Source organism: Megalops cyprinoides, chromosome 1 (genome assembly GCF_013368585.1).
Source record: "Megalops cyprinoides isolate fMegCyp1 chromosome 1, fMegCyp1.pri, whole genome shotgun sequence".
NCBI classification, from domain to species: Eukaryota; Metazoa; Chordata; class Actinopteri; order Elopiformes; family Megalopidae; genus Megalops; species Megalops cyprinoides.
The window spans coordinates 54,782,586-54,795,019 of record NC_050583.1 but is presented as its reverse complement, the minus strand read 5'-3'; the positions used below and the strand labels follow the sequence as shown (position 1 = coordinate 54,795,019).

General features: G+C 39.1%; 1 protein-coding gene across 1 annotated transcript in view; it reads right to left on the bottom strand.

Moving 5' to 3' along the window:
- LOC118784621 (muscarinic acetylcholine receptor M3-like) overlaps positions 1-9,924 on the bottom strand; it is a 92,613-nt gene extending 82,689 nt beyond the window's left edge. Inside the window, exon 1 of the mRNA XM_036538951.1 lies at positions 9,861-9,924. The gene's annotated coding sequence lies outside the window, so the exon portion shown is untranslated. The remainder of the gene's footprint in view (positions 1-9,860) is intronic.
- Between the last annotated feature and the right edge of the window lie 2,510 nt (positions 9,925-12,434).

Sequence of the window (12,434 nt, the reverse complement as noted above, 5' to 3'; positions counted from 1 at the left end):
CCAAATTTGGGAAACGTTGAGATGAAAGCATCGGGTAGGAGTGGTTAGCATGGCCACATATGGTAGCCCTCAGTTGGTGCGTTCCCGGTCACGGCCGTTACAACTCCGGAGCGCAATCAGACAGGAGTTCCTCCTGTCAAAATCCAAGAGGGATGACCCTTGACCAGAGGGGGAGAGGAGCAGCCTTTGACAATCGCGCGGAAATTAGTCATCGTTACGCGCTTGTCGGCTGTGCAATCAACATCTCTCCGTGCGCTGGCTGTCTGCATCAGTGGGGATTACGCCTGGCTTCAGTGGGGCTCGAGCTACAGCCACTGTCGTACTGTTCGAGGCCAGTTTATAGCTGCTCCCTGCTTCTGCACTGAGTAATGAATGCAAGAGCTTATTGATTTATTTACCACTGATGAACACTGGAGGAAGAGGGGGGGAGGGGGGGAGAGAAACTAACACAAGACCCCCATAAATCAAAAACTTCCTTGGCAGTGGCTTTCAGAAGCAGGACGTTATCACATGAGTGAGGAGGGATGTAGGCTAACTCCGCAGGACAAAAGAGGAAGAAAGGGCCTGCTTCACAGCGTCTTCCGTGTGACAGACATGACACGTGTCATGTGACACGGTGAAAAGGCTGGGACACGGACGTGTGGTGACGTCAATATTTTACATGAAAGAGCTAAGTCACTTCAAACACGACAGCATACAGTGCATACTTATTTGAGTCGCGATGATTGACATATTCTTGTACTGTGAATTCGTATGCCTGATCGACAGTTAGGCTTGTAGTCAATTACTAAGCCTCACGCAAAATCCACACATCGGTTGAGATATTGAACCCCAAAGACCTAGCATTACTCGGAAAGCTATACACTATGCATTCCTTCCCAGGCCAACTAAAGAGTTTCTGTTGATATATACAGTAAAGTGATGGAAATTTTCATTAAGCAAAATGAAAAGCTTTAATTTGAAGTACAGCAAATTCTCTGTCTTGGTTATTAACCACCCAGATCGTAGTCGTGGTTGTTACTATCGATCAATACTCTTATTTTTATTCCTATTCTATTGTTCCAACATATTTTGAGTTCCACCAAGTGTTTTTTCCTTCTTCTACACTGAAAATTCTTGCAAAATCATGTTTAACTTCTTAGCTCATTAACATGGGGAGCATCCAATGCAGGTCACCAAAAATGAGTGTTTATGCCTCATTTACACTGTTAACAGCACACGCCAAAGGCATACTGTATGCCACAAATTCAAGAAACACATATTGACAGACCTATATAATAGTGAACAATACTGTATACTAAAAAAGCATAGCCTTTTGTGTCTTAGCTTATGTTTGCCTTGTCCATAATACATATCAATCAGTATTATGATTTTAATTTAAGAAATATTACATTTACAACCAAAACCAGAATTGACTGAAAATGTACAGCACAGTTTATATACGTCTCTCAATATCCACATTTGGCATCCCTGGAAAGGATAAAGTGAGCTAAGAAAAACATCTGATGAGTGACCATATAAGGACAGAGTCACAAATACATTTTTACATGAGAAATGCACAATTCACTTTCTCCCTGAAGTACAGAAGGGCAATTGGTCTCTGCAAAGTTTAAATATAGATACTACAATCATAATACCACTGATAGACAGTGGCAAGTTTGAAGTGTTAATGACTTTCAAGAAACAACCATTACCTCCGTTGTTGTAACTGTTGTCAACTCTGAGTACACATAATGTGCTTTAGTAACCCCGAATGGTTCAGCTAGGTGGCTTATTATTATTACTACTTTTACCCTGAGGCCTACTGTTCCTCTTAAACGAAAGCAGTGCAAGACTAAGGAGGAAGCTGAAGAGGCTGAACTCATGGCACACTCAGAGGTTCCCTGGCAAACTGGGAGGCTTTCATGTGTGATGGGCCACACTGTGACATGAATGACAAATACAGAGCAAGAATGATCACAGGCAAGTGCTGAATAAACTTAATAAATCATGAATAAACTTAGGCTGATTTCATTCATTTCATTGCCTTTTATGCGTGACTCCAAATTGTGGTAACTTTCGAGCTTTGAGTGCTGCAGAGCTAATTAAAGGTAAACTCATCACTAGAGACCACCAAAGACTTTATGTCAGCTGAAGAGCGTCATTCTGTACAAAGAACAGACCAGGAGAGGAAGACTAAGCTGGCGTTCTCCAACAACGTGATGGCAGAAATACTGTCCAAACCCAAAGCAATTTGTATTTGAGTGGGATTCAATATTTAAACAGTCATTAAAGCATGTGTCTCTGACATCGTCTAGCTAGACCGGGACTCTCTTCCATTTTAAAGAATTACATAAATAGCCACATTTTAAGTTCAAACGAGGCTGAAGAAAAGTTCCAGCACCATTAAAATGCCATGAATTTTAATGTTTTAGATCTTTTGTACAAAAATAAGGCTCTGGATTTTGGCAAGTTCCAATCTCTCCTAAGCACAGACTGCAGCTTCCACACATACACCCAGACTCAGGCTCAACAGAACAGTCCAAATTATATCTATTAAAATGGAAATGTACCACACTTGGTCGGTTTTTTAGGTTTTGAAATGTATAGTTTCCAGAATAAAAATGCTGAGGATTTAACAGATACGGCTGAGAACGATTCGCTCTACTTGAACGTTAAGGGTGAAGTATGAAGATGGAGTGGGGTTTTCTTGTACTCGGCTTTGGCTCAGAGATGAACTTACACGCTGAGAAGGCTACTCAGGAAGGCAAAGGTCCTGCCTGCCTATTACGAGTACAGAAATATGAAAATATCCTTATTCATCTCCGATTACACAATCAACAAAGGCAAGTACAGGTTTGTACATTACAATATATGCTTTAAAAAATATTTAACATCTATCCACCTGAACAGTTTATCATTATGCACTAACATATGCTGTTATGTCACAAGATGACGGTGGAAACTTCACAGCCTCAGAGCTTTAAGGTTTGAGGTTACCAGGAAGTAGTCTATGGAAGGACATTAAAAAAAAAAAAACAGCCTTACTGTATCTCTGTGTGCTGCACAGATTTGATCATGGTTCAACCTGCAGCTCACTTCACCTCACTGCCTATGCACTATCATTCCTAAGCAGCACAGCAGTACCAGCTAACTGGATTTATGAAGTGCAAAGCTTGCCTTACGTGCCTCCCAATCCTATCACCTGTGGAGCAGAGTGTTGTAATGAAAGGAGAGGGAAACATGTCAAATAGGTAAGGGCCGCATGTCCCCCAGTCTGGTCACTTTGGTTAAGAGGTAGATCTTACACATCTTCCTTACACATCCACTAATCGTATACCAGCAGTTACTAAATTATAAATGAGTGCCTTTAGTGATTAGTCTTGTGGCATGCCCATATTACTTACAATGTCCAGAGTATTTTCTGTTCTTAGTCTTAATTCCTAAGTTCTGTTAAGTGTGCAACAGTTGTTACTTTTTTAGGTGCTGAAAACTGAGATATTTAAACTGAAATTTGCAAGTGTTATTCAAGAACAAGAATGATTTCACATTGTTGCACACAGAGGATGAAAACTAAAGACATAATGGGTTTCATTATGTTCACTTGTGCCTTAAAAATTAATTTACACACTGAGAAAGCACATTTTTTTCTTAAGTAAAAGATGAGCTACAGAAGGTTACCTTGCGAATGAAAAAATAATAGAAAATGAAAGTAATATCTTGTCCAACCAAAGTGAAAACATGTTTACATGTTCAAAACCAAAATCTTCCCTAATCGATTCATTTCAGCCGGGTGCTAATTCCCACATTAACAGAAGTACATTGCCGATTAAGTGGATTAAGCCCACGGTACTTTTATCAGTCTTTTACACATCATAAAGAACACGGCAAATATGAAAACAAACCACAGTGTTAATCCCTTACTGCGAGAGAACTTCAAATAAGTGACACTTCAAAAGCCAGTACCCTGGAAGCGGTCCAATCTTTACCCACTGGAAAGAAGGTTGCCGGAAATTCCAAACACAATATGCTCATTCATTTTGTTAGAAAGCAAAGAGGTTCATATTTACTGCAAGAGACAGGTATTTCCAGCAATGCTAATTCTCTTAATGAACTGAGTGTTGTGTGGGTATCCTTGAAGTTATGCAAACATAGGAACCGAGAGAGGCTAAAGAGGCTAATACAGTAATAGCATAGACAATGATAGAAATATAGGCATGACACGACATATTAAAGATTAAAAACACGGCTATGAAACAAACAACAACTTGTACACGTTCATCAATAAATTGTTTGCTTGTGCTTAGCAAACAAGTCATCTATCTTTCTGAGGTATTGTATTGCATGAGTAGAACACCTTTAAAAAAAACACATGACAAAATATATAGAAAAAGGACAGTTTCATCATCCACGCCTTAAATTATGTGGATTTATGACAATGTGTTATAAACATAGTGTTTTTTGTATCTGCTCCAGCAATTTGCGGGGTTCCTTTCATACACTCCCCAGCTGGAACATGCTATTCTTCACCTAATCAATACCCTGCAGTGTATTCATTGCCATCTCACTGTCAGGTCTCATCAGGTTGGCCAAAATCACACAATACACCACGCTGATAAGCTATCTGAAATTGACCATGATGAGCTCTGTGAGTAGCAACCTTCATCTGGTGACATCTCAGAGAATTTTAGGTCTGGTCTCCCTCTAACGCAGCAGGTAGGCACGTCTCACAGTTATCAGCTCATTCTAAAATCCATCAGACACATTATCTCTCAGATAAGAGAAGAAATTAGATTCAATGTTGGGAGAAGGTTCTGGTTTACCGCAACGCACTGGGTGAGAGCAATTTTTTTTTTTTTGTGCTCTGAGATTTGGCATGACCCCTTTTTCAGCCTTTGGCTGTGTCTTACGATCCAGAGCTTATGGATGGTGGCCTTGCTGTGACCGTGGCCCATTGCCTGGACCCTCTTTGGGTAGACGGATAAATGTCAAGCACTGCACTGTGGGTTAAGTGCACTTCCACCGGCTGAATGAAACGCTGCTGAAGTGCTTTCAGTGCTGTATGATGTCACCCCATCCAGCTGTTCTCCTTTTCAGCAAATTTCCACTGCATACCGGTATGTCCCTCCACTTCATTGAAAATGGTACATTACTATCTCCTTTTCACACACAAAAAAATGTGTTAGTGACGGCAGAAAAGCCAATTAGTCAGTCTGAAAAAAAAGTTTTTTTTTTCCTATTGGTTAATTAATCAGTAGATTAATGAGATTTTGTCTTTTTGGTTAGCTACTGTGTTCTAGGTCATTCAGAAATTGCAAGAGCAGATCCTCCTGAGTTTATAATCTTTTGTCAAATTTTACAGCTGTAACTTGCTTGTTATCTAGAGTAATGTTACTGATGCTGAGCTTGCAGTAAACTTCTTCATCGATATACCCAGTAGGTGATTTTTAACAGGCACTGCACTCTCTCTGCTACTAACTAGGGGATGGAGAGGGGGGGGGGGAGCGGGGGTGGCAGGTTAACAAAGGGGATGCATTTTGGTTATTTTGCTAACAAGGGGGATAGCAACAACCACCTACTGGATATACCAGGTTAATGTTTTGCTTTCTGAGAGTACTAATTCAGCTGTTTGTGTTCATGTTCTGCATTCGCTCTGTGATCTGTGATCTTGCACCATTCCTTAAATGATTCCAGCTAGCTAGTGGCATTCATTTGCAACTCTGGTACAGTACATAAAACTAACCACCCACACACCCACGTGTGTGTGTTTCCTTTGATATAACTGTGATGTGGAAGTTAAAAAGAAACACATCAGCTGAAGTGGGTAGATAGCTAACTAGACACTAAGATAGCACAAGTATATTGTTTTGGGTCAAACCTGTGCAACTCGCTGAGTAGCTTGTTGTGCTGATTTATGACTTATTGATGAAGTATGACAAGTATGTAACTAACTTACAGCTAATGTTACTAATACTGAAATTAAAAATGTTATTATTGAGTTCTGGGAAAGGTTTGCAATTGTGTAGAAAAAAATGCAAATGTGATGTTCATGTTATCTCTGCTGACAAAACAAGCAGAACTACATTGTATATTTGACAAAACAGCCATTCCATCTCCTCACTCTCATGTCAAATGTGAAATAAAACAGATTTCACATGTAAATGGATGCATAAATGAATAATAAAAATCATAATTCTAACTATAATAAAGGCTCAGATAATTAATTCAGATTTTTAATGTACTGTTTCCCTTACTGTTGCAACAACACTAGTAAATTTCGCACTGAGTCAGGTCCTGCGATATAAAAAATTTATAAGACCAATTTCAGGATGAAAAATTGGTCTTAAATAAGGATGACTGAATACCTAACAAGCCATCATGTAACCTAAACTGCAATGTATTCAATTTCTCACATTGTTTGTATAGCTGTTTATAATTGTTGTATGCATATTGTAACACTCATTAACTATTTTCTTGAAAGAACCTGCTGATTAGAAGATCTGCTTTGTGGTGACAGACATACCACTGTACCGCTTACCCTTACTCTAATTTACATTTATGTTTTGACCAATTACCATGGAAATACCCACTGTTTCATTTGGAATGAAATCTGGACTGTGCTGCTGTACATGCTATATTTATTATTCACTTCCAACATGTATTTGCATTCATTTGACCGCTATCACTCTGGATTTATGCCACTTTGCATGTGAAAGACAAGCGTTATACAAGGTCATAAGCTTGGCCTGCAAATCAAAATATTTATATATGCCCAAAACCAGTCACTTAGTACCAGTAGCGACAAGCCCATTGAACTGTGCATCTGATATTATTGGCAGATATTTGAAATTTGTGGTATCAATGTTCAGAGATGGTATATGTGAGTTCTATCTGGAGCTGAAATGTGTATTGTGTCCATTACTTTACACATACAGGGCTAGGGCATGTTTTCTTGTGCAGACAAAGCCATTTCCATTGCTTGTACTCTCATTTTTCTTGTATAATTTACTGTTGTAAACTGAGTACGCACTCAAATAAATGTGTGTTGGAATATATGGCTGTTCTTTACCGATTTGGTCTGATGTGATAGCTGTGATAAAATTCACAGACATTTCTTTTTGTCAGTTCCTTGCAAAAGTCAAGTGATTAAAAAAGAGACATTGACCAAAGAGCCTAAAGTTGGGATCTTTTTTGTATTAGCTTCCTCCACAGCGTGTTAACTGCATTTTAGAGAGAGGCCCCTGATTTTAATGAAAGCCATGAGGACGTATTGATCATATCCTTGATTTGCGCTGCCGTCCAGACAATCATTCTTGCGGGCATCTGGACTTCTTGCCAAGTCCTTGAAGCACAAGACACGCACCAGCCGGTCATTCTGCGCATCTGGGCCTTCTTAGAAAAACAAAAACAATACCAAAACACTGTCTGGGGAAATGTGGTGAATAGGAAACCTCCCACAGATCTCGGAGTGGCGCAGTGTGCAGGAGAAGGAGACGACGGGCTTATCAGCGCAATTCACACAAAAGCTGTCTCTGTGACAATGGGCTCTGGATTCACGCCGTGAGAATTAGCTTTGGGGAAATCATAAAACGGCTGCTATGAGAGTCACGAAACAGTAATGATGTGAAATAAAAGATTGCCTAAAGGCCTGTGCGGTGTTTGTTGTGCTGTCGGACTGGAAATTACACAGCGTTCCTGATGCGCTTTAAAAATATATATATCAATTTCGTGAAGGAATAACATGTTGACTATTAAAATCATCAATCAAACATCCAGACCCCCGGAATATCAGTCATCAAAGTAGGAATTTGTTTTCCGTCACCCCTGACCGCAGGGCTGTGGCCACCCCAGTAAACCACCTGTGTGGACACAGCACTCCCTTGATAAAGACAGATGAGCCAATGACGCCTTAGTAGAAAGCGGTAGTCTGCTCTTTCACAGCCCAAAAAGCAGGTGATAAAAATGCAAGCAGTTGATTTTTTTTTCCAGGAGAAGATGGCACTAGAACATGGATGCAATCATTGGCTGTGGGTAATGGGGAAGGCTGTTTCTGGAAGGAGTTACAAAATGTCTACAAGCTCCATTCCTGGAGAGAGAACAGCCTCAATTGCCATACAAAATGAAGGTCACGCACCCAGAACACCACATAATTGTGACAGAAAGGAGCCTTTAAACCATATGAGTATTTGCAGAACAAAACTTAAAAAAAAAAAAATAGTTGATATATCAGTAGGCGTTACTCATTTCTCTCCTTTCTTTTTTTTGGCGGCAGAAGACGGGCACTTGCATTGTGCTACAATGATGCGACAAATGATGTCAAATAGACAGTATAACCCATTCGTACGTCGCGTCCCAGTCCATTTGTCCAATTTGCTCTACGAAGGATTTTAATTGCATGCGCTTTGAAAGGTAAGAACGCTACTGACATCACCATTAAAGCGAACAGCAAAATTCCAGGAATGGATATGATAACCTTGACACTATATCTGTGCAATTTAAGATCAGTGGCACAGAGAGACAATTCGATTTCACATGAGAACTGACAGAAAATTTTAATAATGGGGTTACTTGACAACTTAGGTTCGGGTGCCATTTCACGTAAATACAGTCATTTGGCCAAAAGGTACTTACAGACATACAGGGAACTTTTTTTGGAATCCAGCAAAGGCAATGACTCATCCTGCATTAATGTCCAAATACTTCGGAGGATCTTTGTGTGCACAATTTAATAGTTACGGTACTTTTTTCAATAAGGTGATATATTTAAATCCTCACAAAAAGCGATTCACCCACCTTTTCCATATTGAACTATGCAATCGCGTCCTGCCTTATTTCAGTTATTATCCAGATCGCAGATCAAATGTAAGGTCGAAACAGTAAGCTCGCATTCCTTTGACACCAGAGGCACTACCCAGACGCCAAGTAAGGACATTTAGAACGGAACGGGTCTTATCTCGCCACATATCAGTTCTAACGTAACTCAATTAAGCCTTTAGTCAATTAAAACCGGCATTGTGGCATATCTGCAGGACTTTATGATAGCCTAGGATATACCCGGTGTTGTTGCTGTTTATATTTGACAGTAGCCTGTTATTCATAATTGTTTCTAATATATTTCGTTTTGTTAATGTTGTTTTATCGCAACGTTCTTAAAATCTGTAGCAATAAGAAACATTGGGGGGAAATCATGACTCTGGTATAGTGAACTAATTATTGGTGTTGATGCATTGCTGATTTTCTTAACAAAAAAGCTCCGGACTTCCTTTCGAGGAACCTTTATAGAATACTGCATAAGCATTCAGTGCAGAACGCACCGGAAAATAAGTGTTTAATACTTTAAAAATACAGTTAATGTTCAAGACTAAATGAAAATAGCCGGTCTTAAACATAATATATAACATAGCCTCAAACAAACTGGAATATCCCTTAACAGAAAACAGGTCATTTAAATTGTTAGGTTTGAAAAGATGTAGCTAATATGTCATCTCGTTTCTAGCTTATGCACTTTTTATTTCACACTTTTCTGTAAAACGCAGAACGAAGCTTTAAACGGACAAAAGCAACTATAACATTATTCTTGGGGCTTTGTGCAGTGTTTCATGTTTTCCCCAATGACAGCAGTTACAAGTGCCCATAGCCACACTCAAAACTTGTATACATGCAAGTATTAGGCGTATATTACTAAGTGCACAATATCTGGAAGGTTTTATGATCGCTAAAAAATAAACTCCACATTAAAATTTGGACTCCCGGCCAAAGATGCGCCGCATATCGCAGTGTCCTCAAACCACCTCATTTCAACTACTTCAAGTATCATCTGCAATCGGCTGTTCATCGGACAACATAACTGTATATGCTTGTTACAAAAACACGCCGCTTACCTTTGTGATGTGTTAAACAATTGGGAGTACAGCCACAGGCGACAGCGTTAGTGACTCCGTCCACTCGTGTTAGATCCACTTGGCGTCGAAGGTCAGCCCGTCCCACTCTGATTGAAGCACACTTTGTAAAGAGCAGTGCAACCAAGTACCTTTTTTCCCTTACGCAGGTTGTGTGGCGGTCGGGTCCTCGCTCCCCGTCCATTCATTAATTAAAGCACCACTGGAATTTCCAAGAGCGCCGGGGAAATGCTTCCCCGACTGCGGCAGCGTGATTGGCCAAGGTGTCAATGACGTACCCGGCAGGTGGCACACTTCTCCACACGTCAAACGTGAGAACTGTAAAAGTGAAGCCGCTCAACTTTTTCGTCGCTGGTTCTGTATGGCATCTTGATATGACTTGAGAGTTTAATAACTGCATAAATATAAGTGCATGTAAATAAAATCGTACTCGTATTGTTGTTGCCATAATAATAACAGTTATCAGAATCATAATAATGTGTTGTCGTTGTTGCCGCTATTATTATTTGACAATGTTGGGAAGTCTATACAGTAATCATCTTCGGAATGCCTGCTGTGAGCCTTGAGATAACAAAGGGGTAGAGGATCACGTAAACTCACATAAACTAGACTGAATGATTGCTGCAAGAGGTGCGATTTCACTTTTAGGTAAATTTGAAATTGCTTTCAAAGTAAGGACATGTCTATTTAAAATATTATGTACCATTATGACAGCAATGCTTTGGCTATTCTTTTTTTTCTGAAGGTGTGTGAGTGGTTACAACTGTGCTGTAGTCTACAAGTCAGCCCAAGCAGTCCCCCTTCTCTTGAACATTCTAAAGTATATTGAGCTACAGGAGGTGAGCATTTAGGATTTGCCACAGACAAGCTACTGTGATTGAAAACCAAGTGGGAGCTATACATCCGAGCTATATCCTCGCCCCGGAGCCACTCCCACCCTCTCAAAGTGCTGTAAGTCATCTGAGGACGTGCCAAATGACTCCATCTAAGAGAAGAACCCTGTGCTCAGCTGTTTCCTTTAATCTTACAGCAGCAGCTACATAAAATCTTTTTTTGACCGCAAAACAAAACCACAACCGGGGACAAACCTGAGGGTACACAACTTCCCATAGTTCCATCTCTAACTGCCTGTATCTAAAATATGCCAACATGACCCATTTGTCCTAATGCATCACTACACCAGTTAATAGGCTATATATGTTATACATGCAGTCACATATTAAAACAGATGACAGTCAAAGTCATACACCTTTTAATTGTATTATGTATTTGCCACCCATCCCAGAGCAACTTACTGTATTCTCTATTTAATTGTACCCTTATTCTACTTAAGTGATTCATGTTAAGCAGCTTGTTTACAGGCAGAGTAGCAGAGTCTTACCTAACAAGAAGTATCAACATTTGAGTAAAATGCAAATGGCTTCATAAGTGTTTTTGAGCCTTATAAGGAGATGAGAAAGAAACTGACTTGTTGCAAGGAGTTGATTCCTGATGAGATTCCCTGAGGAATGATCCTCTCTGCACAGACAAAAATAACCATTTTCTGCTGCCAAAAAATAATATGTCTCCACTTTCCATTTTGATTGGCACTTTGAAGAAATGTCTTCATTGGCTGCAGTGTTTTATTCTCCGATATATGTAGTATTCACAAAATATCAGTGTGTTACAGTTCAAGAGGTTAATCTTATGCAAGGGTGATACAAAAGTTTTCCTTGAATGAGGATTTCAGTGTCTCTATATTGAATCAAGATAACTTAAATTTAAACACTAATTCTGAGTAACATTAAATCGTTACTTACTTTAGGTTTGCTTTATTTTTTGGCTTCATGTTTGTTTTTAATTAAATTAAGACTTCTGGTAAATGAAAGACACACTGCCCTCTAGAGGAGCAAAAAGAAATGTATATGTGTATGCAAATATATACAGTACATAAAGTATATAGTATATGTCCTTTCAGGGAAACTGCAATGCCACTGTCTCTACTCATGGCTGTTTACGTTTCCATTTTTAATGGTACATATAAATCAGACAATTACAAAAACAATTTAACGTAGCATTCAGTTACTGTAATATGAGCCTAAAAAGGCCCTTGAAATTTTCTGTTGTAATTTGTTCCAGATTCGATATATAACATTTATTCATTATTTAAAGGGTCAGTGGCTAAGATTTACCTTTTTTATTTAAAAAACATGCTTCCCAATGAAAAACTAAATGAAGCAGATACATTGGTAGATGGTTGAAATGGTGAATTTCAGTCTTTACATTTGATTGGTTCTAATGTGAGAATATGGTATAATCCAAACTGGGCTCACAATTCAAATTGACACCAATATTTCTCTAAATAGTTTGGTATGTGTAAAATATTCATTCTTTCCCAGTTCTCATTCATGTCTGTACCATGTAGCTTTTGTAAATATATCTGCATTATTGGTAATGGGACCCAAATCATTACACTGATTTTAAATGTGGTATATATTAATGATAGTGTGTTCCCTTAATTAAACACATGCTGCCATTAGTTATCACATAATGTTTAATATATTTCAATGATACTGT